Here is a 6,639-nt window from a genome sequence, read left to right on the forward strand (position 1 = left end):
ATCCCCGTTTGGAGCTTCAGGTATTCCCAAAGACCGCATACTTTGGGGGACTGGTCTTGCACCCTGGCAGATGGGGGCACAGGCAGAGATGTACACTTGATGTGTTCACTGGTAGGTCCCATCTAGGGTCTGGGGTTTCCTCCTTGGGCTAGTGGGGGATGTCACCCTTGGTACTACCCCTCCTCCCATTACAAATCTTGCCTCTCCTTTGATTCTTCACCATGAGGCTTCAGATGCCTCTGGTGGCCCCCGGCCTTACCCTTCTCTCACTGCAGTGCAGGTGTCAGACTTCAGAGAAGTCAGTGGGGCCCTTGATCAAAAATCTAAATGGCTCTCTGTAGGTAATTCTGTGAAGTTTCAGCTACAATTCACAGGGCCGCAGCGCGGGCTCCAGAACCCACCTGGTGGCAGCAGGCTGTAATTGCAGACGAAAGTGCATGTGCTCTGCTGGCTGCTGACCTGTTTCTCCTCCAGAAGTGTGCGGGCGCTGGAGATGCTAGGATGAGCAGATAGGAATCATCATTCTGAAGAATTGCACGCTGGTGGGAGGCCTGGTACTCAAAGCCTAATCTACCTTGCTCCCATTTCCAGAAGAGGCTTCGGGCCCCTTTCCCAAGAGTGCACGCCCCCTTCTCCCCACAAAGGCATGCAAACACAGTCACAGTCATTTTGGGGTTTAGAGATTTACATGTGTGCTTTCCAGGAATCCTCCCCGTGAACCCATGAGCTTGGTACTCTTTTTTCTTGTTTCTCCCCCATGCTCTATTAAAGTCCATTTGAAGTATGAGAAAACTGTGGCAGAGAGGAAGTCATTTGCCCGTGTCACTCAGCCAATGAGTGGCAGAGCAGGTTTCGCCATGGCAACTGACCTTAGAAGCCATGTTCATGACCAGCAGGCCACACCACCTCCCAGTCAGCCTGCAGATTCGGCCAGAAGGGCTTGCTGCGTATCCCATAGGGATGCAGTGTAGACCAGCACTGTAAATTGTCCTTGTAGATTTCAACCTTGCAAAACTCACTTATTCATTCTCGTAGGTTTTTGGGGTAGATTCCTTAGGACTTCTATGTACATGATCAGGTTGTCTGTGAATAAAGGCAGTTTTATGTCTTCCTTTTCAATCAAGATGCCTTTTATGCCTTTTTTATTGCATGGTTCAGGACCTCCAGGTGTAGAGGATTCTAGATAGAGGCCACTGGTCTGTGTTTGAAACCCTGCTCGGCCATTCACTAGCTGTGTGACCTTGGGCAAGTCAATTAATGGCTCTGTGTCTCAAGTTCCTCAAATGAAAAATGGGCTGATACTTAGCTCCTCGGGATACTGTGAGGATTAAGTGGGATAATATAAATAAATGAATAAAGTACATGGCTTGGTATCTGGCACGTAGTAAGTGCTCAATAAATGGGAGCTGCTGTTAGCATATGGATGCCTTTGGTGGGTAAGAAGGGTTGTAGCTGCTTCTATCACCTACCTCACTGGACATCCCCCAGAGGGCATCTAAGGCAGCTGTCCATCTCCTCTTCTCCTGCCCTCTCCTATAGCCATTATCCTCAGATCCCTTGAAGTGGAAGAACAGATATCCTAAACTTTCAGCTTCCTTCCCACCTTGGATCTGGTCTGCTGGGATGTGTGGCCGTGAGGGGTGGGAAAGGTTATGGATGGTGGCTGGTTAGCACCCATCCTGACTGCTTCCTACAACATGGCTGCCTCAGGGAAGTCAGACGTCGTGCATGTTGTCTCAGGGCTTCAGGGGCAGGTGTTTGCAGGAGAACCAGGTGGAAGCTGCATGGTCTATTCTGACCGGTCCTTGGAGTCCCGTAGAGGCACTTCTGACATGCGCTAGCTATCGAAGCAGTCCCAAGCCTGCCCAGATGCAAGACGAGGAGGCACTGACTGCACTTCTTAATTGAAGACTTAGCAAAAATTCTGTGGGCATGTTTAAAAACTGCCACAGACATCAAGGCTATTTCTATGTTTTCAGGAGAAGGCAATACCTTGATAAGGGTCCTTGGGCAGAAATCTTTGTGCACATCTCCGAATAGAAATTTTCTGAAGAAAAAAAAAAGGGAATTCCCTGGTAGTCCAGTGGTTAGGACTCCATGCTTCCACTGCCAGGGGCACGGGTTCGATCTCCGGTTAAGGAACTAAGATCCCACTAAGCCGCGTGGCACTGCCCAAAAAAAAAAAAAAAAAGAGAGAGAGAGAAAACTTCTGCAGTTACTTTGACAATTTCATGGAACACAGGTGAAGCCAGTAGGTAGATCAGGATCGGGCAAGAGCTCAGGGCCAGAGGGTTCCTGCTGCCTCTGTTTTCACACTTTTCAAGATTTCCTTGTTGTTTACTTTCACTTGAAGTTCATCTGTCCCTCTCAACCCACTCCCCAGTGTCAGTAGTTCCTTTCCTTCAAGGCTCACTCATCTGCCTGCCGCTGCTGTCAGGAGGCCTTTTCTGTCCTCCCGCCCCCGCCCTCCCCCCCCACCATCCCTGAGCTCCTGACCTAGCACCTTGTTGCCTGGGGCAGAAAATGCTCCAGAAATGCTTGCCGAAAAAGTTTGTTCATTCGTTCCGCAAACATTTATTGAGTGTTGTTCTAAGGGTACCCGGGATTTGTTTTAATCAAGTATGGTAAGACATGCAAACATGGAAATGACTGTCCTGAAGGGAGAAGTTCATCATACTTAAGATTGCCTAGAAACAGGAGGCATGGCACACCACGCAGAGCCACATGGGGAAGAACATGGGGGGCCGATCAGAAGGCAGCGGGAATGAGGAGAAAATGTGGGAAAGAGCCTTTGCTAGGGTTTGCAAAAGGAAGGAGCAGGGGAAGCAGGTTTAGGATTGGCTGGTTTGAATAATCTCAGTAGGCTCTGAGGCACAGGGCCTGTCCCTAGTTGTCTGCTACGGGGCCCTGGGGGGATTAGGGCAGGCGCATAGGGGTCCAGAGTCTGAGAGCCCCGTAAAAGAGGTGGTAGGGGGCATGGGCTCTGGACTGATTGGTTTGCATTCAAAAGGCACATTCCTGGGCCAGCTGTTTACCATTTCTAGGGATCAGCTAACCCTGGAAGGGGCAGTCCTTCCAGGCTCCGGGAGGCCCCAAAACGTCCAAACATCAGACTACCATCGAAGATATGGTTAATAAAAGGGCCTACTCTGTACCCAGACAGTGCTAGGGACTGGACAGTGAACAAAAAGTCTGGGCATTTGCAGGGCTTATACCCTGTGGGGAAGATACATGGTGAGTAAATATATGTCATTTTTTCGACAAATGTTTTACGGTTGCCCTCTAGGTACCAGATGAACAAAATAGATAACAGCCCTATTCTCAGAGTATTCCCATTCTAGTGGAGGAAGACTGCAATAAACAAACAAACAAAAAAAACAAATAAGAAAATTCAGTGACAAGAAATAAAACAGGATCAAGTGGTAAAAGAGGGACTGAGGATTATTCCAGGTAAGGTAGTCAGGGAAGGCCTCTCTGAGGAGGTGATATCTGAGCGGAGATCTAAGTGAGGGAGAGCAGCCAGCTACACGAAGACTGGGAGAAGAGCATTCCATGCAGAGAGCACCGAAAGCACGCAGGTCCTGGGGCCAGCGCCTCTGGCTGCAGCGTCTGTAGTGAGTAATAGAGCAGGTTAGGTCAGAGATGGGCAGAGCCAGGCAAATGCGAGTTTGGATTTCATTCTTGTGTACAGGGAAGCTGCCAGAAGTGTTCTAAACAAGGAAGTGGTTTAATCTGATCTGTTTTTATTTATTTATTTATTTATGAGTATCCTAAAAGACTTATTTATTAATTTTTATTCTTTTCCATTATGGTTTATTACAGGATATTGAATGTAGTTCCCTGTGCTATACAGCGGGACCTTGTTGTTTATCCATTCTCTATATAATAGTTGGCATCTGCTAATCCCCAACTCTCAACCCATCCTTCTCCTACTCTCCCCCTCCCCCTTGGCAACCACAAGTCTGTTCTCTATGTCTGTGGGTTTCTTTCTGTTCCGTAGATAAGTTCAGCTCCCTCTGGCTGCTGTATGGAAATTGGGTGGTAGGAGGGGCAAACACAGAATTAGGGAGCTGAGTTAGGTGGTGATGCCCAGGTGAGAGACGACATTGATCGGCTTGGGGAGATGACCCTGGACATGCACAGATGGGGAGGTAGAAGGATATGGGAAGAAGTGGTGAATGTTAGACCTGATCAGCAATTAAAATCACACTGGGAGGGGCTTCCCTGGTGGCGCCGTGGTTGAGAGTCAGCCTGCCGATGCAGGGGACACGGGTTCGTGCCCTGGTCCGGGAAGATCCCACATGCCGCGGAGTGGCTGGGCCCGTGAGCCATGGCCGCTGAGCCTGCGCGTCCGGAGCCTGTGCTCTGCAACGGGAGAGGCCACCACGGTGACAGGCCCGCGTACCGAAAAAAAAAAAAAAAAAATCACACTGGGAGTTAAGACACCCTCACAGATTTCTGGATCCCACTTTGCAGAGCCCCAGTGCCTAAATCTGGGCTCAGGAATCTGTATTTCTAACAAGCCCCTTAAGGATGTGCACTCAGTGGCCCCAAACGTCCATCGAGGATAGCAATGCCTATGTCCAAGATGGGCTGAGTATAAGGAATTCATAACGTAATGTTTGTAAAGCATTCAGCCAAGGACCCGTCCCTCAGGACGTGTGGGCTCTAGGGTAAAGCAGGTGCAGTCTGAAGGAACATGGCCCTGCTACCAATTGCTATATGAATTCTAGTCCTTTTTGGGCCTCGGTTTCCTCCTCTTTAAGAAGGTACCTACAACGGACTGAATGTTTATGTCCCCCTGCCAAGTTCATATACTGAAATCCTAACCCCAAGTTGATGGTAGTAGAAGGTGGGACCTTTGGGAGGTGATTAGGTCATGAGGGTGGAGCCTCCATGAATTGGATTAGTGTCTTATAAAAGAGACCCCAGAGAGTCCCCAGCCCCGCCCACCATGTGGGGACACAGGGAGAAGACAGCTATCTGAACCAGGAAGTGAGCTCTCACCAGACACTGAATCCGCCACTACACTAAGACAGATCCATAATCCCAACGTTGTGACAAGCTCCCTAAATGTAAGTGCTGTGAGAATGGGAGGGGTTAACGTTATGTCCATCCCTCCTTGAAACTGAATGATGTCAAGACTATACCCCAGCCTTGGTCTAGGGGCACTCCCAGGCCTAGCTGCCTAGCGGACTGAGCTATGCTGGTTCAAAGGACAGCACCGCCCTCTTCTGGCTGAGGCCAGACTCCACATATGGACCCTTCTCATGCTTTCTTGGCTCTAGCCCCTTCCTCCAGGCAAGGAGGAGGGCAAGTGTCTGGCCTGTCCACTTACCCATGACCTGTGGGGCATTAGAATTTATATCATTGACTGTCTCACAGGGTTGGCTTTCTTGACAAGTGTAGTTTGTGAGTCGTGCTTAGGTGAAAGAAATGCTGTCCTTTTGGAGATTTATCAATCTATTGGTCTGTTGGACCTTCAGGAGGCAGCAGACCTGATTTACTGGGCTCAATGTGTGGTGCCGACACAAGTTACTTCATTGAATCCTCTTTAGAGTCTCTGTGCATGAAGAATTATCATCTCCAGTTCCCTGAGGTTGAAATTCAGTCTGTTGTGGATGCTATAAACCATGCAGGGGAAAGGTGAGGGAGAGGGTAGTGGGAAGCAGGGAGAGAAACGAGGGAAATGCTCCTGGCCCAGAGATAAAGCCACACATCCATCTATCTGTTCATCACGGAACCCTTAGAATAGCTCCTGGCTCAATTCACCGTATGAGTAAATACAAGCGAAGATCTTCGTATTATGTGTGCATTTGTCCTCCCTGCCAAATACACCCTTCTGGCAAGGTTTGAATGTCTCAGATGGTTCCTTGTTCTTTCAAAAGAAATACTAGGGAAATTAGCTCACTTAAGAAAGAATGGAAACAGCACATGGAGCGTTGTTTGGGGGTGTAGGTGATGGTTGGTGCTGAACCAGCGCCCACGAGGCAGCAGTATGTAGAACACAGGGGCCACTAGTAACAGTATGAAAAGGGGCTCTTCTCTCTGTCCAAATGGTATTTTATGTATATCCTACCTCCTGATCCTCTGGGCAATCTCATACCCAAAAATTTAGATTTTTTTTTTTTTAAGATAAGGACTTCTTAAAAATTAATTAATTTATTTGTGGCCTTGTTGGTTCTTCATTGTTGCCCGTGGGGTTTCTCTAATTGCAACAAGCTTCATGGTTGTGCGTGGGCTTCTCCTTGCAGGGGCTTCTCTTTTTGCAGAGCACAGGCTCTAGGTTCACGGGCTTCAGTAATTGCAACACACGGGCTCAGTAGTTGTGACACATGGGCTTAGTTGCTCTGCGGCATGTGGGATCTTCCAGAACGAGGGCTCAAACCTGCGTCCCCCTGCATTAGGCAGGTGGATTCTTAACCACTGTGCCACCAGGGAACTCCTCCCAAAATTAGATTTTAGCAGCTTAGAGTTGGAAGGAAACTCTGAGGCCCATTTCTCAATTATCTCTAACCCTGTAAAACAACTGGGATGACGAGTACAAGAGAGTTTTGGTGAGCCAATAATAAACATGGCAACTCGACTCCTTCCTTCCTTTCATGTTAACCTAATGGTTGACAATAGTCAATATGGCAG

This window comes from Phocoena phocoena, chromosome 6 (assembly GCF_963924675.1).
Source record: "Phocoena phocoena chromosome 6, mPhoPho1.1, whole genome shotgun sequence".
Lineage (NCBI taxonomy): Eukaryota > Metazoa > Chordata > Mammalia > Artiodactyla > Phocoenidae > Phocoena > Phocoena phocoena.